This window comes from Centroberyx gerrardi, chromosome 18 (genome assembly GCF_048128805.1).
Source record: "Centroberyx gerrardi isolate f3 chromosome 18, fCenGer3.hap1.cur.20231027, whole genome shotgun sequence".
NCBI classification, from domain to species: Eukaryota; Metazoa; Chordata; class Actinopteri; order Beryciformes; family Berycidae; genus Centroberyx; species Centroberyx gerrardi.
Window position 1 is genome coordinate 23,634,146 of NC_136014.1, and position 26,617 is coordinate 23,660,762.

Below are 26,617 nucleotides of genomic sequence, written 5' to 3' on the forward strand. Positions count from 1 at the left end.
TTTGCGGGTTGCCGTCCAAGCTTTGGACCGGCTCCATATGCGGTGGCAGATGGCTGCACGCATTCAGCAGCAGAGCGATATCCACACCTAGGCACGCTGCAGGTTCTTGGCCAAAATGTGTCATGTTGTCTGTGGGCGGGTGACAGTCGGTTGGCCAGCCAATGACAGAATGAATCAGCTGGGTCATCAGCGGATCAGACCAATGAACCACAGGCTTTGTTTAAAGCTACGATACCTTTAGTTGTTTGCCTCCACTCTGTGTGTTTTGCAGGACTAAACGGAGTCTTTGTAGAGGTAGAGGCAACAGGACAGAGAACTGAGAGAATGTAATTTAACAAGGAATTTGTTCTATACCGTAAAAGAACTAGGGACATTTGCACTGAGCTCCAAGCTACTATGAATGAGAGCAGATTAATTCCTACAGAAAAGAAAAACAACTATCTATCTAAAATGGTGATCTGCTACACAGTATGTAAACTCTACATTATGAATGGCTTCGGCTTGGGCTGTTAACAGAGCAAATTAATGATTCAAAAAGATGGCCACATCTGGTGCTGTACAGTGGCTTCTTAAAGGAAAAATCCACTCTGAAACACTTTAACACTTTTAAAACAACAGCTATTGGTGACGTACCTTACATTTCTGGGCCCATTTTGTCATTTGATGGTGTATTTTTCTTATTCCTGCACATAACTGGCCAAACATGACATCACATTGAGATATTTCCATCGCAGCTACAATGGATTTTGATTGTATAAAACATGAATCTATGTAAAACATTAACAGTCCCTCAGAATCAAAGAGCGAGCGCTTCTTTCTAGAGCCGCCATTTTGCACCAAGAGACGTTCAACAATCATACAGGGAGAAATCCATCGTAGAAGAGGAGAGAGACCAATTTCTCCACTGACAGAAGCCTCAATAGACCAGAATGCAATGCAGCAACAACACATTTTGAGTAAGGGACATAGACACACCGCAATGTTCACTAACTAGTTGGCTACCTAGCTATATTTATATGCCCATATGTCCACCTTTGATTGAAAGCAACAAGTGCACGCCTGTTCTCTGGTGGTTGTCGAAAGGCATTCTGGGAAATCCAGGAAATCACTATCTGAAGTAGACAAGGCAGGTTGAGGATACATGGGTACACCAGAAAACTAAATTACAACATCATAAAAAAATGACTCCAACAGTGAGAGTATCCAGGGGTGGATTTTTCCTTTTATCTTCAACCTTTAGTCTAGTTTGAGCAAGACAAAACAAAGCAGCCAGAGTATTGAGACTGCAGAAGCGCTGAGCAGGACAAATCACTTTTTCAAACACCAGCTATTGTGTGTCGGTGAGATGCAGTGCATTGCCAGTGACAACAGCAACAACAGCCACAAATGGAGGGATAATGATTTTAAGAGTGATATCCTCTTTGATAAAGCACAGTACAGACTATCAGCGGGCCTTAATTTCCCCAGCCACTGACTGCCTGTCTAGATTGTGGTCAAATTTGTAATTTACCCTGGTGTGGTCCTTCCTCCTTTATTTTCCAAACGGGAGAAGAAGAAGGAGTCAAGGTTAAAAGCAGATAAGGCATTGGTCTGTGGCAGGTCCCCAAGGGTTGAAGCCACAGGCAGCGGCGAGCCAGATTACTGGGGTATAGCTCCGGCACAGAGGTTTCTAAGTTTCAAGGGAGGATATCTTTGCTTTGTAAACATCCCCACCCCTCCGTCTCTGGGAGGCTGAGTACAGCCATAAAGCAGCTGCGGTCCGTACAGGAGCTAACCCCCCCCAGCACTATCTGACAAACACATTACCCAGCACTACCGCACAGACACATGGGTGGCGTGGAGCATCTGCAATCGACCATTTGCTATTCCGTGCAGATGGCAATAACAACACCTTAGCTGCTTTACTAAATAAATCTGCATGTCCTGCGAGACGGCAGATCAAACTACAGGGATTCATCAACCTTGGGAGAAGAAATAAAGCAGGGAGACAGGCAACTAGCCAGTTTGCGTTGCGGTAACACAAACCAGTGGCTGGCCGCACCCATTCCGTATGGTGGACACGTCTTCCCGCCCGAAAAGCAATCAAGTTCACAGAGACTCTGTCCAATGATTAAAACAAAGATGAGACTATGTCTTTGCCTGACCCCATCCACTTTCTGCCCCTGCTAATGGGATTCTCCCAGCCACGGGACAGGTGTCTAGCTGTAATGAGTGACACACTGCAGGGGAAATATTTGGCCAACACTGTTCCCCTTTAATCCTCAGAACCTTGGGAACAGATGAGACTTTGCATGTGCCGTACCCTTCCCACTTCTTCCTGAGCTAATGGGATTCTCGGAGGGGTGTGCTACACGGGATAGCTTTCTGGACGACTCTAATGGGAAACAGCGCCCAAAGAGTTACCTCTGCATTGTTGCCTTAATCATATGGGAACACCTTGCTGCCGGGAAACGTGTGAGTTTCACCCTGTGGTTCACTGTGCTGTCTGTCACTATAGGAGCATTTCCCATCTATCTATAAAAATTCCTAGTATATCACAAACCTTCCCTACACCAGGGATGCAAACACATGTATGGTGAAAAAAGAAAAAAGAGAGAGCTACCCGAAGTCGAAAAAAAAAATGCTACAGCGTAATATATAACCATGTGACGAAGGCCTGTGCTATCTGCTTAAATAAATAGGAAATTCTATTTAATATGCTCAGATCAATAAGAGACAGACAGATTTTAAGTAGTAAATTAAGTTTTTTATTTTCAGAATTAGAAAAGTAACATAACTGCAGTGTTGGGGAATAGTTAACTACATGTAGTTCAATTATATCACAGACAAACTTCCTAGCGTTTGCTGCTTTTTTTTTCTTTCCTTTTTTTTACTAAAAGAATACATTTTATTTCAGCACTGTAAGTCATTTCCCAACCGGTACAAACATGACTGCCATCTTTGTCTCTTTCTGAGCCATTACTCCCCTCCCTGTGAGATCAGATCACCAACAGCCAGACGAATAAAAAAAAAAAAATTTAAAAAAAGCAGCTTTCTTTTTCTTGTCTTTCCACAGTCAGGTGCTTCCATTATGCTAACGATGATGAAAAATTATACCAACCATAATCAAACAGCAATAATGATGATGATAATTATATAATAATATGGATAAAACTTTAAACCTTTTACGCTGCACGGATAGTTTTTTTTTGGTCGCCCTGGGTAAAATTGTGTGTCTAATGGACTGTTTTTGCTTTTCTTTTTTGTACGTGTGAATAATTAAGCGTATGCATGAATGAATGAAAACAAGCAGTAAAAGAAAAAATAATGAAAACATCAGCTAGAAACGGAGGGGAAGGATGAGATATCTCCTGCAACTTCTATTGTTCTGATATTTCATCTCTCCCGGTTAGCACTATCCCCAAATCATAAGACAGTCATGAAATAGCCTACGTTGTCCCCTTAAACATTTTGCTAAATCATTAATTAGGGAGATTTCACCACTCACAACCGTGTTTTTTGTGGCAGCCTCGCGGGGCTTTTATTTTGAAAAGAAAACACGCTTCGGCGACAAGCCTGGAAATGTGGCGAGTTTCACGGAACCCCCCCGGAAAAGCGAGTTGTTTGCATCCCTGCTACACGATGAGGTTTCTCTCAAATTTTCAGCCAACACTGATTCCCATTGTAGCAGAATCTTGGCTCAGTGTTGCCAACTCTATTCAAAGGAAAATAGCTATTGGCAGCTTGAAAAAAAGTAAAGAAAAAGTTACTTTTTTGTACATGCAAAGAGTGAATTTGACAAAGAGAAAACCAGCCGGAGACAAACAAAATCCATATAAAAGATTGACGAATTGTGACAAATTATACAATGGAAGAATGCCTGTGTCTATATTTTTCCGAACATCAGTGTCGCTGTAGTCAGGCTCATTTGCTGGTACCGATGCTACACCGATCCAGAGGAAAGAGGCAGAGCTCGGTTCTCTTCTGCCTCCCATCGACACACCCCAGGCCCAGCTGAATGGACAGCAGCAGGAAGCCAATATGTTCGCTATAGAGAGTCTGAGGATCCGCCGACAGGCCCTTCTGCTCTCAGCTGTGTGTGGGAAGTGCTGTGATCAGACCTTCTTGGATTAGAAAGCAAGAAGCGCAATTGTACATCCATCAGCATCATCTGTGCCGATTTGTCTCCAAATGCTTTTGGAGTCAACATATTAACATTTTTCCTGATGGTGTGAAAAAGTAGCTGGATTTGTCACTAGTTGCTTTTGGAGAAATAAAGCTGTGAGGGCGGGAGTCTGAAAAGTTGCTAAATCTACAGGCAAAGCCGGCAAGTTGGCAACAGTGTCTCGAGTACACGATTCTCAGTGAAGAGGATCTTTTATTGTTTAACTACATTGTCCATGAATTTCTGCAATATTGTTTCAACATTAAAGAGAAAACAGACTCCTTGACTATGCTTACCAATGAACTTGTTTTATATATTGAACTATTTCCTTTTTGTTACTTTTACAGTGGCATCTATCACTTCAAAATAATAGTATCAGTAAATTGGTGAGTAAGGTGATTCCTGGCCTCAGTGCCTATGGTCTTTATAATGACTTTTTAAAATGTAATGTTAAAAATAAATTCTGAATGTGTGTGTGTCAATTTCAAGTCAAACTCCTCCAATCCAGCAACAAAACGTGGAAGGTTAGTGAAGGTACTGTGTATATCTAGTTGTAGGTTAATCCAGGGCAGCTGCAGGTCACACAGTGAGTGAGATTAACTTTATCCTCCTCAAACTGCTGTTACCGCTTGGTTTTGGCACCAGAAGGCATTCATATAAGCTACAAAAAAACACATTTGCAGATCTTGTGTGACAGTTTCCACGACACTGTTGGTAAAAGTTGGTAATATCCAGGGAAAGATAACTGAGCTCGTTTCCAGCAACACCCTGCTTCACATTACTTAATATTTTCCTTAAAAGTGACCAAGAACAGTACTTATTACTCCCTGAGAAAAGTAATTACACTACTTGCTATATTACTCTTGCGTTACACCCTAAAATAATAATAAAAATAATAAACCCACCTTACCAGCAGAAGCTTCTAAACAGACACAAAATCTTTCTTTTAAGGTTTTAAATAAAGATAGAGCCTGCAGCATTAAATTCAGACTTTCTGAGTCATATTTATATTATATTTTTGTTCATGTTTGCTCTACTATAATTCTGAAATTTCTGACATGACTTGAAGGCAGGATAAGAAGAGGGAAATCTTTTGATAAATATTACATCAATAAAGAGGTCAAAAAAGGCTAAAGAATGTAACGCAAGTAACGACGGTCTCCTAGATCAGTAACTGTAATGTGATTATTGACATTGGAACAGCCTTTCTTTACTCCGTTACAGGGAGAAGTAATGCGATTACAGTAATGCATTACTTTGTGGCGCGTTACCCGCATTCCCAGTCCTGGGATTCGAACCTGCTTCCCTAACCTCTGAGTTACCTCTGCTACTGTTTTGTTCCATTTCTTATTCTGTATCTGTTTGGATTATAGATTATTATATAGAATTTTGTGGCGTGGTGCGAACACTGCCAAGTTTACAGGTTTGTTTCCCAGCGGCGCCACCCCATGCTAAAACTGTATGCACTCATGGTACTATAAGGCACTTTGGTTAAAAGCCTCTACCAAATTGCAAATGTGTGTTCTATTGTGGGTTATGATAGTTATTACTTTAACCTCTTTGCTTGCTTTCTTTATTGTTCTCAATGTCGCTGTAAAGTGTACTGTGGTGTGTCTTTATAAAATGCGCTATTAAATTTGATTTGATTTGAAGAGCCCACATTGACTGAAGGGTTTGTCACAGCTGTGTCTTGTCCTCAGGATATGCTTTTACAGCAATTTGTTTTAATGTGTATGGACACCATGATGCCACACACTACAGAAACTTTACACACGAGTTCCTTGTATTTTAAAGGCCCATTCTACTGAAAAACGCAATTTTCCAGCTCCCTGCGCGGTTTGTGCTATAAACTGGCATGAATGTATAGTGAAAATCAGGGTGTGTGGTATTTTAAATGAACATTTTATGACCAAATCTCAATGTGCTCCTCCTGGTTTCAAAATCGACTCAGAATTGGGTGAAATTCTTCATGTATTTTATCTCATGAAATACGTTAAATATCATTGGATGCATTTTTTGTCCCACCTTTCCAAGGCTCGGCAAACGCACCACCCTCCTCCCCACCATGGGAGTGTAACCGGTCTGCTGTGACTGCAAGCTAGATAGTTACTTTTGAGAAGTTAATTATTTTGCGCACTGCCAAAATCACTAATCAAACATGATTTACAGTGTTCTTGGCTATTTCATTGGCAAGAATCTCTGTTTAGATTCAGCTTCCCTGTGCAGACTGCAATCTGAATTTGACTCAACACTTTTGCTAGGTTGACACCTGATGCCATTCCTTTCAACAACTCAACCGAACCTAGCTTGTTGTATTTGGTTCGTTTAGGTTCACCCTGCACAATTACAAAAGTCACATGGACTCACAAGTAGCTTTTTTATTGGACAGAGTTTTAGTAACCTGTCATGCTGCAAGGTGAGATTTTGGGGAGACAAAACAAATCTGATTCCAATCAGACAAGTCCATCATGATGGACTTGTCTGTCTTTTCTTCTCTGGTGTTCATACCAGTTAACAACACATGATGAAATAGCTAAATGAATGAGCATCAGTCCAGACTGCGGTTTGCCCTCAGTTCATTTTGTTATGCTACAGGCTTTCCAACCATGAGTAACTTCTAACTGTTGCCTATCAGATGTCAACATCCGTCTCTTTATGCCAATAAAACCTCGGGGTCATTTCCTGTATTTGGTTTGGATTACATTCTCACTCCTAATGAACAGCTTGCTTGGAAGAGGAGACTCGCATTTTCAGGCGTCTCAGTGCGGTTAATTGATGCCACCTGAGTTCGAACGCCATTCTTCTTCTCACCTGCCCAAACAAACCGAAATAAAGGAGCAAGCACTCCAGAGAGCGGAAAAAACACTCCAAAGATGCTTGGTGTGAATGTGCTCTAAATCACATAAATGGCTGAATATGTGAATCTCTTCAAAGATTGGAAACACGCTGGATTTAATGTACCTCTCCCTTGTGCTATTTGGGGTGAGCACCTATGCAGAAGCCTGGCTGTTGTCGGAGTAAAAGAGGGTTTGGTGAGATGAATCTGCCTCACCTTGGCAGCTGAGGTAGGTTCCTTGTTATCTTCTCCCAGCCTGGGTAAAACTTTGGAACTTTTCTTTCTTTTACATAAGGATATCATACTTCATCGGGTCATGCTGTCCCCTGTAAGGAAAACAAATAAAGACAATGAACACATGTGACACTGGAATAACAGTTAAAGACAAAAAAAGTGGCCGGAAGGAGCCAGACTTCAAGAGCGTTCTGTTTTGGATTGGAGAACAGCGTGCGTTTTTGAGATGAAGAACTTGAAATTAGCCATCCATCTGCCAATTAGCCAGTGCAAGTGCCTAAAGGAAACGCAATATATATCCATTATGGTGCGCTCACATGGGGCAGCAGACCCCCCGGGGTTGTCTGCCTTGCAATTCATTACTCCGATACGCAATCCTTCCCTTGGGCTAGAGCCAACACTATTACCCTGCACACACCATATCTTCTTTCGGCTGCTGATATCACAATCTGTGAAACTCAAGGAGAGCTCGCGGTCTTTCACACGCGCCCTCCTCCCTCACAGACAGATAAGGTCCCATTAAACCAATGTCATACTTGCACGTCTCATCCTAACCCCCCTCCGTCCTACAGCACCTACATCTGTACATATGGCCTTCAACCAAATAACTCACACTGCGTAATCGTCACCGGAGTCCCTTTCAGTCTGGCTTAATTTCAGCTTAATTTCTGTTTTAGCTTATTCATTGCACTGTATTGTTCGTTTTTTTTTTTCTTTTTGCCAAAATACAGCTGTTGATTCATGCCAAAACAACCAAAGGGAAAAAGAGCGACCACATTTGTTGTCATGTGATCTTGTAATTAGGGTCATTTTGCATAAATCCATTGATACTCAATATCCATGACATTGACCTGTATATTAAGCTATGGAAGTATTATAATTACTCAATAATACTGTGTTGGTACTTGAAACCTTGCCACTAGATAATCCACTGTATGTAGAAGGTAAGTGTAAATGCTTATTTTAGTGCACTGTTTTGGCATGTGGGATATTTCCATTAACTGACAGTATTATTGTGCATTTAGGTTAATACACAAGTTAATACGCTGGCATAAGGACATTGTAAAGCGTTACCGGAAACTGTAGCTATACAGTCGCAGAGCTGCTGCTGTGCTTCCAAGTACCACAGAAGAAGACATGCTGACATATACCCATCAGCCACCTTGTGAGATTCCACTTACTTCCTGATTATGTAATTTAATGGACAACATTGTAACTGTGATAATGGAGAGGCCAACATTGTACATGCTGTGTTCAAATGGCTGTGTTGGATGTACAGTGTTTCCCCTAGGATGGAGTTGTAGCAGCGGAGGTGAAGCGTGCGAGCAAAAATTTTTTTTTTGCACAAATTTTTTTTTTTTGTATTACAAACAGTGTTGTATTATCAAACAGTGTTAATTTACTTAAATGTAATGACATTTTCAATGATAAAATAACTTACATTTATGGCGTTTCTTTAAGGGAATCCTATCCAAATAATATGTAACGTTAATATCTCTGTGAGGGAATCTGTCAGTTGTCTTTGAGATTGACAGCTTTCGCGCGTCATGGTGGCCCTCGCGCATAGTAAGGCCCGCCTCCAGGAAGAAGAAAACAATCGGTGCATGTGGAATACTATCTTTGTATCAAGATGGATCTTCCAAATGTTGTTTATTTCACAGATATGTTTCCTTGCGTATTCCTATCAAATGATTGCGTTTGCTGTAACGTTACTGTGCGATACTCACGTGAAGTTGCAGGACTGTTTTCCCTTCGGCGAATGATAATCCTGAATCCGTGATCAGCATTGCTTGCTTCATTGTTGACATCTACCCGGTGCTTGTTGTTATAATCTTTGTGCTGACATTATCAGGTAAGCGTAAAGTTTCTCGTTTATATGCTTTACTCACAGGTGTGGGAATTGACCTGAATATGAAGCGTCCATAGCGCAAAATAATATAACGTTAATTTCTAAAGAGATAAGACGGAGCCCTCTCCTCTCCTCTCGTAAAAAAAATAATAATTCAGCAGCGGCGGTCATATTTCAGCAGCGGCATAACGCTGCTAGGTGCATATAGGGGAAACACTGATGTAGCTTTCTGGAGAAATAACATTTCCTCGGGAATAGAAGGCTTTCAGGTGATGCAACACATCCTCTGGCGGCCATATTGGAGGTCTTCAGCTTTTGGGCAACAGTGGCTCTGAACAGCTGATTGCGTTTTTGAAAACGTACAACTTGGCTGTCTCAGCAAAATTCAAGACAGTAAATTTCTGTGTTGTTTTGGTGCTGACTAGAAACTAATTTAAGCACTGATACATCTGATCACTTTTGTGTTTAGATCATGTCAGCTTGTTAGCTAGCCTATCCGATCAGCTAACTATCACTGTCTAAACAAACACATCTTATTTGTGCACTAGCTAACATATTTAGTAGAAGCTAGTCTGGCTAGCATGCTAACATTAACACCAGCTGCTAAATTAGCCTGCTGGCTGACTCTTTTCAAGCTAGAACTCACAGTGTTTGGGAGTAAAACTTTAGTTTCTTCTGCAACCTAATCTATTCACTTTTAGAGCCACATCACAACAATCATTTTTCTCCTGCTTTTTGTAGCCCAGGTTTTATATATTTAGACATTATTTGCGCACAGACAACTCATCAGTTGACCTCCATGATGGTGCCAGATGTGGTTGCTGGGAGCGTTGTGCCGCAAATGCGAAGCCTCTGCAGGGCAGAAAAAGTCAGGCCACGGTCTGCGATGAATAACTCTTGGACAGCGTTGTTTATTCAGTTAAATTTGCAGCAGCACATGGAGATTGGAGGCCACAGTGCACTGATGCTTATGAAGATGTATGGGTACCTATCCCATGGGACACACCTGCCCAGGCAGCACAATCTCTTCTAAGCAATGACTCTTGCAATGGCATTTTTTTTTCTACATCTGCTGCTGAATCTTAATCACTGTCACTGAAATAGAGGCCAAGTGCTAAAACATTCTGATGGCCTTGCAAGAAAATAATGTACACCACATACATTTTGCATAGTGTATGTCTGTTTTTGATTACCTTGCACTGCATTGGGTACAACATACCTTAAATAACAGATGGGGCCATGGGAGCTACTGCCGGGGCAAGTTTTAATGTCTGTTGACCATCTGATCTAACTATTCTTTGCGGCCCATTGAAATGTAAAACATACTCATTCATATTCATCACTGGACAATTTTGTGGCATCATTACGGATACATGATTGTAAGAATATGGGCTGGCACACCCAGAGGGAGCGAGCATGGGATAAAATAAATAAGAATAAAGAAGTAAGAAGAAGAGGAACAATGATAAATGTGAAGTAGATGAATGGAAATAAAATAGCAAGAATTAACTGAAGTCAGATATATATTTTTAAATGACGCACACATTTTCCATATACTGAATACATCAACAAATATGTCTAAATTTACAGCTGTAAAATGCCTTTACCTTTATTCAGTTTGTAACAATTCACCTGCTTTAACCCTTTCACATTAAGGCTGAAACAAAGCCAGAATTAAACTACAGATGCAACCACTGTAGAAGTTCCACATTTTAATGCACGGTTGCTGCATTACTGTTGCATTGCTGCTCCAACTCTGAGAGAAATTCAAATTATGCCCTGTTTTCCACCATCAGAGGACAGAAGCAAGAACCAGTCAACAGGCAGGGAGGGGAGACTTTTTTCTGTTACCAGATATCTATTATTTTTTACATACATTCATGCAGGAATTGTCTACAGCAGCCACTTAAACACTAATGCAGGATGGGGGTCTTCTACCATGCCGACTATTATTGAGTGCATGCAAATAACGTGTAAATTATTAATAAGTCCTTGTGTGGAGAAAGAGTGCCTTCGTAATCAGAAACGTCTGCGGTCAACAGGGAATAGGACTTGGGGTTTTCAAGTCCACCACAGTGCTTTGATCACAAACCTAGTGGAAAGGTGCTGACCTAGTACAGTGTTTTATACTTTCCCCATTCTCTTTTATTTGAGAGCTGCGACTTGAGGCGCCTGGCAGATATGCAGCACAGGCAAACTTGGTCACGCATCAACACACAGCTGCACTCTGACGAGGAGACACTCCCATACCAGCCCGGAGAATCACGCTGTCTGCCTCAGAGGTCGTCAGATCTCTCTCTGCCATCATTAGGCTGGCCGCTTTGTGCCGCAGTAGCCGATAACAAGCCTGTATGTTCCCCGTTGTGTTCTTATGCTAAACGCATTACTTGCCCACTCTGGAATATGTATGGCAAACAAATGCATTAGCAGCCGTTGAATGAGTGCCCCCCTTTCACAGCCTGTGAATGCTGAGGAACTGTAGCACTGCCAGTCCTAATCAGCGCGGTGCAGTCAGAATGTGAGTGCATTATCTGCATGGGAACAGAGACAAGGGAGAGAAGGGGGTTGTGAGCAGCACAAAGCTCCTCGCCTCGTTTTCCTGCTTCCACCTTCCAGCAGAGTTTGCTGTTGAACCCACCAAGATGGCTGTGCTGCTCGAAACATCAACTCTTTAATGCCTAAATAAAAGAAACTGTTAGGGGGGGGGGGGGGGGCGTTAAAAGATAGGGGAGATAAAAGAATTGATCTCCTCCAATACAAGTCTCCCCTCACCTTTTTTGCCCCCTTGAATTACGGTGGCCTGTGATTGACACACAAAATAAAGTCACATTTTCACAATAGAGGCAGAGATCCAACAGCCTCATCTAGTGAAGAGGTAATACATCACAATGCAAAATGCTGTAAAAATATCATCGCTCAATCTCTAATCGTTGAGTCGTTAGTATTGATCAATATCGCCCCCACCCCAACTGCAGATATATTATAGTCATTTTACGAGGCATTAAAAATCTTACTCATTGCCCCTTTAATAGTGGGGGTGTTTTGGTGTTTTGCCTGTTTGTCTCTATGCACCACCCTGCACACCATGATTGGAAGCAGTCAGCATGGCATGCTCTGGGATAATGGATTGGCTGCAATAGAGATTGATTCGGCTTAAAGACACAGTAGCCGGGTGTCAGTTCTCACACCATGAGGGATACTGGTCTACAGGGGACATCCTTGTAATGAGGCCCTCTGTCAGCGTGACACCAGTTCCTCTGCCACGGGCTGTAGGCACTAGTCATGGTACTAGTGGTTTGGTCTGAGTGTAACCGACTTTCAGCAGCCGGAGACCCGGAGATGTCAGTGACAATCAGAGGAGGCGGACCGAGGAGGCACGGTGTGCACATCGTAAAGTGCACATTAAATATTGACCAAAGTTGGATTCTGATCAGAGCGTAGCCTTTCTGTGTCTGATGCCTTTTCGTTCATCCTGTTAAAGTAATAATCTGCAACTTTTTCACATAAGTAAATGTCCGCCTTGCCTCTATTGCCGATTGATACCATACCATAGTGATTTGACCTATAGTCAGTTGATGAAAGCTTTTATATTTGCTGTCCCAAACACCTATGAGGCGGCCCGTCTTTCCCGGGAAAAATCCTCTTCTGCACAGTAAGTGATGTGTTTTATCTTTACGGATCCAACAACAACAGTTAGGCTTAACCTAGCTGCTTCCTACAGTTTTATTTGCTTGAAAGCACCACCTAGCAGAGGTAGAAAGAGTACTGAACTATTTTACTTCATAAACACTGTGGCTTTATAGAGATTTTAGAGATTTAAGAGTACTCATCTAGGAAACTACTCGAACAAAAGAAAAAAAAAACGATTCAAGTGAACGTACAGACCCAGAACTCAAAAAATCGTGTTACTCAAAAAAACAAATTTAGAACAAGAAAAAGGTACTTCTGCACACCTGTAGAGTAGGTAGATGGCAGGTGCCTAGGAGAAAAACATGCAAACAATTCGCAAACATTGTGCGGGAGTCTCTTCTAGACTCAAAAAATCTATACATATAGCTGTCAGAATTAGTTAATCTCCACCTCTGCCTGCGAGACAACCACTGTTGTATCACAAATCATTACTCCACTAGGCGGGGTGGAGCTGTACAGGGTCAAGGGGGGGCAAGACCCCCCGGGACCGCATGCACCACTGGTTATGAAGCATCCCATCTCATTGCACTCATGAATACAATCACCAAGCCATGACACACGGCGGAGAAAACCTTTTTGATGTTTCTAGAGGGTATAAATAATGGATTCATGACTTGTGGTGCGTCGCAGGATGAGTTCTTGGGAGCTCTGCAGCACACATGCAGTAATCTCACCGGAGCCGCCGCCTCTTGTCTCTGAAACCTGTCAGATGATCAGGGAGATGATCACAGCGTGTCTCTGGCAGCAAAAAACAAAAACACAAAGCAGCTAAATGAGTCCTGATGGGCGCTTGGCTGGCAGCCAAAACCGCAAATTCAATATCATGGTCGCAAATTCAAATGTCCTATTCCTCTAGTGCTATCTGCATTTGCAGTTCCTACATGGCATACAAACAATACTCACATAACCATAAAAGGCAAATCTATCTTTTTTTTTTCCATAAATATTGGGAACATCCTACAATGCTTTCAATTCATCACATCCCTTAAACAGGAATTAAGCTGAGAATGCAAAATCGAACCGCGACAAAATAAATGTTTCAACACATAAATATTCTCAGCGGATGCAACAAAGGCTGCAACTGTCAAGGGAGTATAAATAGCGAGCTTTTTTCCTCTATACTCCCACCCACAAGCATGACATAAACCGAAAAACGTCCAGTCACCGCAAGTCCAAAAAAGAGCCAAGCTGGCCGCATTAAGTTTTGTTGGCTCTGGATTGGCTGACGTGACCTCAATCCCCTGCCTTGCCGCTGGCTGCCTACTTAGATCATGGTCGTCTAGTGCTGTAAGACCTTCTCCTTCATCAGGTCCGGCTAAAACCTCACACACACTGCCCATCATCGGTGTGGATTAAGAGGGCTATTGCTAGCACACGTCTGAAGCTGTCTCCTTTAGTCATTAGAGGGTGCAGCCGCTCTGCCCATCCCCAAAAACATCACCTGAAAACCCTTTAAGCCAAGACTCTTGGATAGTTTTGGTAGAACTTATCCTCCTTTGAATATAAGCCCTCAAATCCAGCGCTGTGTTGAGCATTATTGAGTCAGGGTGTCGTGTTTAATTCCTAGATGAACTTAAGTCTCACGGTGTTAACAGAATTATTAGCGAGATCCCAAGACTGCTTTGAGGTTCTGTATGAAGTGGTGCAACCCGGATCTAATTTTTGGTTGGTAATAATCCAGCATCCAGTGTTGAAAACCTTATAGCTCTTTTGGTCAGTGATAACAAGGTAACTGTTGAGAGAGGGGTGTGCATTGTTCCAGTGACTGCAAATAATCTCCATTTTAACAAGTCATTTAGTCTGTTTTTGGGTTCTGAGATCGTAATTTTCTTAAAATAAGTGAAAAATCTGCCAGTGGAGTTAGATAGTTTCACTTGTTTCCAATGCAAATCAACTTTTGACACTAATTTCTAGAAATTTCCTGAAATCTGCATTGGAAACAAGAGGTATCTCACCCCACTGGCAGATTGTTTCTCTTGTTTTAAGAAAAATAAGATTTGAAGGCTAAATATGAGAGTAAATGACTTGTTGAGATGGATGCTTTTTGCAGTGCAGTAGAAGTGTAAAGGTTAGAGAAGTGGGCTTGTGAAAGGTTGGTGGTTCGAATCCCTGGACAGGCTGGGAAAATCCAGTGAAAGTGAATGAGGAATAAGGAGTAAGGGGTTAATGTTACTGTATGAATGTGAAGCAAAGCAGTACTGAAAAAAAACTGTGTGCTCATCAAATCTTTCCTAGAATGAATAAAGGTTCAAAAGCTGAAAAATATCGTAATAATTTCTGTTCCTCTTCTTTCTCTTTTTATAAATTATCCTAAAACCTGAAGAGTCGAACAGTGCTGCACGTCTAAATCCTTGGCATTTTGTTGTAAAAAAAAAAAAAAACATTTAATATGCACATCCACACAGCACAAAAGCAGCAGTGCACTCTTCCAACCAAGAGCATACAGACATCGAAATAGAAAAGGTATACAAGCGACAGCCGATCCTGAGAATGTTTTCCCCCCTTCGCCTTGAAATGCCATTGTGTCTCTGTCGCATCTCTCCGTCAGGACCTATATATAGGCCTTTTCCCCGGGAAATGAATAAACATCAGTGTGAGCCGTGCGACTGCCTGTTGACGGGGCCGTCCTCAGTCACTCAGGTGGGCTGACACCGCTGCCACAGCGAAGACACCTCAACTCGGCCTGTCACCCCCTCAAGCTGCTTCAAAGAGTCGCGAGTCTTGCTCAGCCGTGTTTATATGGGCAGAAATGAAAGTAAACATCTTTTTAAAATGTGTGTCACACTCAGAGGGGGAAAAAAGAGGTTTTTGGTGGGGATTTTTTCCCCCTTTCTTTTTTTGTTATATCAAACAATGCAGTTTACAGGCTGTTAACGATTAGATACGTTTACATGCACATTAACAATTTAATCTTACTCTGATTAAGGCAATACTCCTGAGTATAGCAGCTGTCATGTCTTCATAACAGTAAGGTCATAATTAGCGTATACATCTAGATTTATGCGGAATCTTTGTTTCTTTAGCCTTGTAAACACCTTAGTCAAATTTTATTCCGTTTTTTTTTTTAAAGCTGCACGAGGCAACTTCACATGTTGGCAGGCAAGGAGAGATAACTGAGAGAGAAATTTGAACTTCTTCTTCTACCCAGAAATCTTGTAACGTGACGTCAGTGAACTGCACACAGCATGATCGTGTTTACCAACCCGGCCGGTCTGTGATGCTTTATACCAAAGGGATGAGAGAGGAAAAGATCTAATGTCTAAACTCGCTGCTGTTGAGGAGAGTAGTTTGTATTTCACTTTTAAGTTTCGATTCGTCACTTTCTGTGGGCGGAGTCGCGGAGAAGTGTTCATACCCAACACCAGGTGTTTGAATCTGACCCGGGACCTTTGTCGCATGTCATCCCGCTCTCTCTCTCCCAATCTTTCCTGTCTATCTCTACTTTCAACTGGTGAATAAAAGGTAAAAATGCCCAAAAAGAAGAAAAAATCGTTTTTAAGAAAAAAAACATCTTGCCTAAACGCCTTAAATACGCTTGTGTCAAAAAAGGTCACAGAGAAAGTTGACCTGGATGCAGTATTAGTCTGATTACAACTCTTCCACCAGTCCTTACTACGAACCCACATCCAACATGTCTGAGCAGTCTGGGGTGGCATGAAAATATCTCTCCAATTATAATGGGAAAGGGATGCATGCTGCACTACACTGTTTTCTGCTTTCATTAACACTGAGAATAACACTGAGAATAACACCGCTTGCACCAAGGTGATCTGTAAGCAAATGAACGCAAACAACAGAGTACAAAAGAAAAACAAAACAAAACATATGGAATGGAATGGAAATATGTTGTTTTCTTCTGATCACATCCTTCTAGTAAACTACAAAATAAACTCACGTAAACTCACATTACTTACTTAGGCGTAAATTGCACTTTCATCTGATTATTCACAGTAAACAGTGTTTTGTGTGTATGTACTGTAAATGAACCCACTGATTCATGAGTTAATAAACATAGAACAACTGAACATAAATAGGCTAAAATCTTAACCAAAAAAAAAAACACAAGCATCTGTTGAGAATTTGCGCAACAAGCAGCAGAGCCCATTAAGAAAGATGATGAAGTAACCGCTCCACTTTCTCTGCGGAAATGTCACCAAGACAAATACCTGTATGTTTACTTTACTCGGCGCTTCTACCTTTCTGAAAGTGACGGATAGAGTGTGCGGCTCACACTGGTGTATGATTAATGGATCCATTTACAAATAAGAATTAGATGTGAGGAAATCTGCATCTGAACAGAACTTGTGCGGCAGGGAACAGAACCAGAACCCGTGAAGAAGAACGATGATTTGGTAACCAGTTAAAGTGCCTGATAGGTTGTTCACAGTATGATGTATTGCTGGCTACGTGCTAGGGCTGGGTGGTATATCGTTTAATATCGATATCGTAATATGAGACTAGATATCGTCTGGGAGTTTGATTATCATAATATTGTGAAATAACTTAAATGTTGCTTCTTCCTGGTCTTAAAGGCTGCGTTACAGTAAAGTGACACAATTTTCTGAATAAAATGAACAATGATTGGCTTTACCAGCTCATCATATCCACACATACTTATTACTGATTACATATTACTGATTACTAATGATCATTACTGATTTTCAGAATTTTCTTTTGTGTAAATATCTTATGAAAGCATGAATACTCATCCCCAAAATATCGTCACAATATCGATATCCAGGTATTCAGTCTAAAATATTGCGATATTTGATTTTGTCAATACCGCCCAGCCTTAAGCAGAACACAAGATCCATTTTGGTTTCCACTGCTTTGCTTCCCATCGCTTCGGCTTTCCAGACGACAAGCAGCCGGCCGGCAAAGGCGACATTAAGTTTTAATCTGGCCGTGAGGCGCGCTTATCATTCCTGACGGGCCGAAATGAACTCTCGTCATTGGCGGCCACAGAGTGAAACAAAGCAAAGACAAAAGAGCAACGGTGCAGTTTTTGTGTGTGTGTGTGTGTGTGTGTGTGTGTGTGTGTGGGCTCTGCCACAACGTACAGCGTGATCTTACATGTCTTGGCTCTCATTTATATCCTCAGATCAGAGGACATCGGGGGAATGTAATGACTTGCTGGGCTGTGTGATTGGATATACACACTGAGAGGGAAATGGGAAGTGATTAACAACTTGTGCATGTGTGCCGAAGCTGTCAACTTCTATTGGCCATGGTGCGCCCTGATGACGACCTAATGGGCATAATTACATTAGATTGGAGGGAAAGGAGGATTGCTCTCCGGCACATAAACAAAATCTAATGATCTCCCAACATAAAAGCATGTAAAATGCCCAATTCTCCAGGGAATGACTCTCCGAAATAATAATGGTGAGGACAATCAAATGAAAATTACTTATTCGTATGGAATCAGCATGCACTGTTGAACACTGCAATTTAGCCATAAATGCATTGACAATGTGATAACTGAGCAATTCATTTTAATGGTAAAAATCACTGTTATTGAAGCTGTAAGGCCATGATGCTGTGTATGGGAAACAATGGGGATGTGTTGTTCCAGTTGCCAATTCTCATTACAAGTAATATTTGTTTTTTACCCAACATTTGCTGAGAGCTTTATCTTTTAAGATAAAATAAAATGAAGCTTTTCTCATCCCCATGTGGAAATCGGGTCATTGCAGCAGCAAATAGTAATAGGATACAGCAAATAAATATACTGTGGAATATAGATAAGGATACAGCAAATAAGGGCTATTTAAACAGAACACATCTGACAGTTTCAACACTATCAAATGTGTTAAGTAGGAATGCATGAATGAGAATGAATGATAAATATAAAAGAATTAGTACGATAGTATGTACGATACGAAAATATACATGAAATATTCAATATGTTAAAAATTATAAAAAATATAATATGCATTATAGAACATGAACATATGAGAGTATGAATATCATATATTTATATTTTTTTAGAATTTTTTTTACAGACGGCCTGATTCACACTGCCAAGCAACCACCGTCTTCTCCCTTGGGTGACTGAGCAGCTTCAGCGGAGCGACTGGAGGTCAAGTGCCTTGCTCAAGGGCAGTTAGCAGCGGCTGCTGAAGGAGGGAGACTTCGCCTTCTGCGCTTCACCAGTCAGAATCTCCCCAATCAGAGTTTCCACTGCGACCCTCTGGGCACAAGCTCCCTTCTCTCACCAGGAGGCAACTGCTGCCTGTACACACTGAAGAACATGGTGCCGGTGTATCTTGACCTTTAGGGTAGAGTGACGCGGTCAGTGGAGCGTAACTGTAACGCTAATGATAATGTTTTGCATGAAAAAGGTTTGGAAAAAACGGATTTGAGCTTCAATAAATGTAATAAACCCACATCTCAATGCCACTGCCTACGCATTTTAACTTTAACCAGGGCATTAAAGCTACAATATGCAACTTTTCACCTTGAGGCAGCAAAGTGTACTCTTAGTCCCGCCCTCCTCCCACTCAGTTGGTCAAGTTCAAGCCGGAAAACACATGTCACTCATCTTGATGAGCCGTCTACTTTGAAACCTCATCTAGCCTGAGGCTGAGGTAAAGCCTCCACAGGCGCTGAAGACGCAGACAACCTGAAATCAAAAACAGGAACGCCGATGTTCACCATGTTTTTCAATGGGTCTCGTCTGCTGAACGGTTAGCTTCTCTGTTCTTTTGTTTTTCACTGTTGTTGTTGTTGCTGTGACTTCCTCACCTCACCTCACCTCACCTCGACAGGCACAACCAGCTCACTGCTGGCCACGCCCACACGACACACACACCGCAAAACATCCTGAACATCGTTGAAAAGTGGGAGGATTCAGACATCACAGACAGACACAGACTGATAATGGATAAAACAGCCTATTTATTTATTGTTATTTTAATGTAAAAAAAAAATGTCTTATTGTGGTTTTAAGTTTGAGAGTCTAACTTTAAGATTATTTTTTGGGCATTTTTGCCTTAATTAGACAGTTATAAGTGGAGAGAGACAGGAAAGATTGGGAGAGAGAGAGAGGGAGGAATGACATGCGACAAATGTTGTGGGCCGGATTCAAACCCAGACCTTAGACCACTGATCCACCAGCCCGCCCCCAGAAAGAGAAACTTTTAACTAGAAGATTCACACTTCCCAACATCCATCTCCACTAGAGTTTCCCTGCAGAAGACACTGACTCCCGGTCCAGGTGGGCCCCACCTATCTGCCCCTGCACCCTGACCCTGCTCCTGCAGTGTTACTGTGAGGGAAACTAGGTGCAAAGAGGCAATTTCTTACTGTGCGATCCAACTATGCTGATGAAATGGAACTAGTTGCTATGCGAACTTTCGTGGTAACCAAGGAGCTAGTTGGCAATCTCACTTGCTTTCTCATGCATTTTTTTCTCATGTGTGCTCACCACTCTGAGGAACACACACATTTGTAACTGTTGTACGGAAGCCATAATGCTGTTGAGGGCGTTTGATTACAGGCACTTCAGTGATGCCAGTGGTACTTGGCAGCCACAACGCTGTCATAACCATAACAAGAGTGAAGAACTCCCTCTCCGGTATTAGTGCTGTAATGCCATGTGTGCTATGTGGCAAATGATGAATACTCTCAAAAAAATCCTACAAAAAACAGAAAATAACAAGATGCAATGAAGTTTTATGGCTCATCATGGAGCGATAACATCTTCACCCAAACATGTGTTGTCACCAATTGGAAGTAGTTTGGAGTGGAGTGATGTGCCTGTTACCAATCTACCGTGTGTCCTAATAGCTTCCTAAAGTGTGCACGGTTCCTTCACTAAGCAGTGACCTGTTAGAGTGAGAATGCTGCAATTAAGTAGGTTAAGCACAGTAATGCCTGAGGCCTATTTGTCTTTCATGCCAAGTTGATCTGATTAGCTGGGCTAAATCCAGGGACCTCCATACACTCCCACTGCGCCGCATCCTCACAGGCAGCCTGGGAGCGACACCGTGCTACAAAGAACTAAACGTGTTGTTCATATCCACTGACAAGTCTATATGTAGGAGGCCCATGGGAACATACAGTTGCATATATTTCATGCATTGCTACTTAAGTGATATCTGCACAGGCACAATGGGAGAAACACCCCTGCAACAAGGAGCTGAATATGTGGAGGGTTTGATTCCAAAATGCTACATATCTACATTTACCTTAAAAAAAATACTTGAAATTCATCATTCTAGAGTCAAAAATCTATGTTAATGTTACTGGTTGGAATCCCTTTTCAAGTAAGGAAAGGTAATGGGGTTTTAATTCAAAAATGTGAGGTTTGTTTTACATATTTGGCTTTGGAAAGCTCGATAACAAGGTGAAGAAGTTATTGTTAGGGCTTTAGGAAAATCAAACAAGTAAAGATTTGATCTACCTACTTTTCAACCAGTCACCACCTGATAAATTGGCCCCGCACCTGGGTCGCACACGGTGGTGATTGGTTGAAAAGGAGGTCGATCAAATCTTTGCTCATTTGCTTTTCCTAAGTCCCCAGATGTGTCTCAGAGATTTGAAATTGAACTGTAAGAACTGAATTTTGAAGTGACGAACTTGTACCTCAAACTAGTTTGAAATAAAAGTTGAAAGTTGCAAGCAACAATGACCAAATTCAATTTCAAACTATTACATTCAGTTTCAAATTTGACAATACAAATTCAAATTCTGCAACTCTGTCTCAATTTTTGCACACAATGATTAAATTCAAGATGTCAAATTCAGCTTCTGCTGGCACTAATCTCTGCCCATACGCACCAACTTCTGTGCAAACCATGCCTCCACTGTCTCAAGGCTTAAAAATCCTTTTTTTAACTTTAACTTCTTCCCCTTGTGAAGGATGTAATTTAATAGGTGAAAAAATAACGGCCCTTAGCTTTTACCAAGATTCACCTGGTCCTATTTCATGGAAAGAACAGGTACTATTCCTTTTGTTCTGACAGTAGATAGCGGACAGTGACAGGAGAGAGAGACAGGGGATGACGAGCAACATGTCAGGAGAAGAGCCAGGCTAAAAACCTGCAATATCAAAAGCGAGTCTTATGCGTTTTAGTCCCCTGAGTCACAGAGAACCCAAGCTGTGTATTTATTTTTTAATCGTTTCCGCCAGCTATGCGAATGAGTCATCAGTCTTCTTTCTTGCAAAAGCTGGATGGTTAACACATATGGGTTGAAGTTTAACTATAGGAAAGAAGCTGAACTATAGCTACAGTATATGGTGATGATGCATTTAAGAGTTGCACACACACTTACAGACACAAACATACAGTAAACATGCATGTAAACAAGTGCACACTCGCAAACAGATGCTCACGCACACGCACACACTCCTAATTACTGATTTTACAGCAGCCACCGAGTTCTTTCTCTCAGCATCTATCCTCTCTTGTCTCCCAAATCCACCAGGAGAAGCACTCATCAGTGATGGCACGTCTGTGCTTTCACACCAAATTGGGTTACATTCTCACCCGGCGCAGGTTGCTGCCACTCCAGAGTGCTCTCATTTTTCAGAGCAAGGCTTGTGTGGCCCTATTAAGGTGAAAAGAACATCAAAAAACGGGGGGTGGGGGGGGGGATAAAACATACGTTGTCACATGTATTATAGATCATGCTGCAAGATAGAGGAAATTTTGCTTTCTGTTTGAAGGGCTTCATTCCAAAAAACGCTCTATATCCATTATGAAAAAGTGCCAGAAATGCATTTGTCAATACTTCCTAAATAAGAGTATTTTCATCATCAAAAGTGTTAGTATCATGTATGCAATGATGTTGGGCTGGTTGGCTAATAGTATTCATATAGTATAGTATTCAATAGTATTCCATAAGCGCTTGCTCTTTTATAACAGCAGTCACTTTCAGAAAAGGTGCCAGTTATTTTTCAAATGTTGGATGTTATTTTGCAATTCGTTTACAAGGTGAAACAAGTTCTTACACGCTGCTGTAAGTTTAAATTCTGCTCATAACCTTTATTACACATTATCCCTTCTCTCTCTCTCATCTCTCCCGCTCTCTCCACTGTATCTAATGAAGCTCAAACGTTGCAACAATAATTCCCCTGCCAAAAAAATAATCTCACACACAATGTGGCATGTGCACTCCAATAGTTCATGCAGTACTGGGAGTTCTCTGCAAACTCCCTCCAAATCTGCTGCGAGGCTGAACAGATATAAGAAAAAAATCCTTTTGTTCTTGCGTCCGTTAAGTTTTCCAACGGCATGAATTAATCCTCAAAGACATGGGGCTTGTGCAAAGTTGAATATGTTTGTGTAGTCGTCCATGGATGTGAAACTAGTTTGCATGTATACTTTTCTATGTGCAATGTAATGATGTTGATATATTTTTTGATGAGAGCAGCATGGACTAGATACATTTCCCCATGGGGACAGTAAAATATATCATATACACTACCAGTCAAAAGTTTGGACACACCACATTTTTCTTTATTTTTACCATTTTCCACATTTTAGAATAACAGTAAAGTCATCAAAACTATGAAATACCACAAATGGAATTATGCAGCGACCAAAAAAGTGTTAAACAAATCAAAACTATCTTATATTTTAGATTCTTTAAAGTAGCCGCCCTTTGCCTTGATGGAAAGGCAAAAGGCTTTGGAAAGAAATTCATACATAGGATCAACTTCACTATTTATATTTGTCTAAGAAACACATTTCAAGCATTTAAGCAGAAGCCTTTAGATCAAAATGGCTTTAAGAGAATGAAAAACATAGTACATTCAATCAGGGGTGTCCAAACGTTTGACTGGTGGTGTATATCAGATATATCTAAGGAAAAAATGTAAGTACTCTCTATCAGTCTTTTCCTCTCTCTCTCTCTCTGTCTTGCCATGTGAGTGTAAAGCCATGTGCTTCTAATTAGCATACTTCAAGGCTTACTGCACTTGCTCTTAAGTCGCTCGTACACGGCAGGCCAGCGCTGCGGTGCTTTCTACAGTGCGATCCCACGCCACCTGGGACCGGCTCATCATCGCCTCCATCTTAGCCACTTCCACTGACCGTGCCTGCAAGCCCAGAGCAGCGGTCAGGTTACACGCTGACGACATGCTGAGCCTATGATGCTCAAAATGGAAGGTCAAGGTAAATGGGGAAACTCGCAGAGACCGACACCGCAACCGAAAGGTCACAGGTTTGCTCCCGGAGACAGCCAGTGTGTCCATTCCTGTTAGAGCGTCCATGAGCTAGAAGCTAGACCTCTATGAAGCAATCTGGTGAAATGCAGGTATATATACACAGTATATATCTGTGTTTCAGGAGAATATACAGAGCAACAAATTTAATTTACCGCTAAAGTGCTTTCAAAACAAGCAAAAAACAAGGTTAATGTCCAACACAGAGATGGAAAATATCAGTTCTCTCCCTGCACACCAATTACTTCACTCATCTACAAGGCAGTGGAGGCAAAATCAGTCCATGTCAGGAAGAATTGTACTGTTTTCTGTTCATTAATTTCATAGTTGATGTGACCTCCATTTGTATAGCTTTCATATATGTGTGTGCATATTGGTACAGCAGTCAAAGTAATCTCACAGAATGATGTAAACAATAGAAATCGGTATTTTTTGCTTATGTAGCCCCATGTGAGAATGAATGTAATTTTTGTTTTTTGTTTTAGATGTTTTGATTTGTACACACACAGCTTTGCACACACAAATGCAATAGATACAAAGAGGTACAAAACAGAGAAACACACACTAGCAACACACTCATCCCTTGCTTGTGGCATCTGAATCCCATATTTTTCTGCACCAAATCTGAGCCTCTGTTTTGTGTTTTTGTTTGCGTGTCGTGATGCTGTATAGCTATGCATAACTCCACATACTTGTCTCCTCTGTCAACAGGGTGTAAAGTGCTACAAATTAGTATCTATGTGATGCTAACAGGCGTTAAAGGATAATACCGCTGTTTTTTTCATGTTTGTGCCAATAGGTTACATTCTTCCTGCTGGCGTCTGCGCAGTCAGCACAGTTGGAGATATCAGGGCTCGTTTTCCCCCTTTCAGAAGAAGCCATTTGCTGCTATGCATTGTCGTATAGTATGAAAAACAACTTCCAACATACTTGAAAATTGCTCGAGATATATAATCCACCACAGTCAACATGAAGCCTTGATTTGGTTTGGTCAAAGTTTCTGTTTTTAGAGTTATTTCACTGTGCTGGTGTTCAGACAGTGTTTTCATATCAGCGCTGCATTAGGTTTGGCTCTGCTTACTGTCAATCACCTGACACCCACAGGAAGACGTGGAAGTCTCCTCCAGGAAATAATCCCTCACAAACATGTCGACTTACAAACTTTACTGTCACAGCCATGTCTTTTTATTTACGTCATCTCTGTTAGCAGCAGTTCATTTCAGGCTAAGTTTGACACTGTGATGTTAAATGTATTTAAAAAACAAGAAAACATTTGTAAATGTTTGAAAAATCAAATTACATGCGACTTGCATTGCAAAATGATTGGGGGAAATGTAAACTAGACATAGACAGTAGTATGGAAATGGACTATAACTCTAAATAACACCTGTATTCTCCTTTAAGAGAGACTGTTGCCACCACTATCTAGTTAGAAAGTACCAGTACGGCTTCGGCAATAATTCAATACAATCTTTTATCATGTGTCAATAGAATCATATTGTGATAAATCGAGTTATCAGGATACACAGTGCTGTCGTCTAAATTAATGATAAAAAGCAAACACTAATTCAAATCTTTCATGAAATGAGATCTGAAATGAATTATATAATATTATTTGAAAATTAGAGTCCCATCTTGCGCTTTTAATGATGTGGCCAGACTTTTTATTAATTTAAGCACTTATTTATTTATTTATACGAGCTATTTATTTATGCACATTAGGCATCTACCAGGCCTGTTTTATATGGGCTGTATATGGACTGAGGCATGGGGTCCTCAGTTTACTGTTCTGGAATCTATTTATTCATTTATTCTTTCTTACTGTATTAATTTCTGACTCTTTTATGTCATTTGCTGTATGTGTTCAGTCTGTTTTAACTTGCTGCAAACAAATTGCTTTATTGAATTGAATTGAATTGAATATACTGCAGTTAAATGCGATGAACATCAATCTAATACGGTGATTTAGTTAGCAGATATCGCTCTATATATATAGGGTTAGGGTTAGGGTCAATATTTAAATAATTTGTTAGGCATGTAATGTGATATTAATTTAGTCCGTGTCGCCCAGCTCTAGCTTGTGGGAAGGTAACGGTGGTTATCAGTGGTGATAAACTGGCGTGTCTGCACTTCCTGATGTTTTATCTCCTCCCTCCTGACCCTGAGAGGGAGTCTGCAGCAGATGAGGGTCTCATCTTAAAGCTCTAAATTTAGATTTAAAGGGGCTTAAAGCAAAGTGTTAAGGCAGTGATTAAATCTGTACTGAGCACTTTGTCAGTCCACTTTATTTACCTTGGTGAAGTGGAGTATTTCACTGAGTATTTTCAATATATCTTGACCCAACCAAACCTTCATGTCAAGTCATGAGTTTTTTTTCTTACCCCCTTTATTGTACTGATATAGTAGCTGAAAGTATCTGGGCAGATAAAATGTCCTCAGAGAGAAACTGGGTAATTTATGGTTAGACTGATATCAGAGTTTGTTTGAATAGATATTTATTGCAATTACTGTATCAATACTACACTGGTTGTCTATGGGAAGCCCTTAACCCTTAACCTGAATTGATTCTAATGCAATATATTGATTAGATTCCACATAAGGGGTTTCAGTGGAGAGTTTTACTGTCATATGATGGTAGATGTTGCTTAAGGTCCAGACAAGAATACAATTCTGGGATAAACTCTGAATACT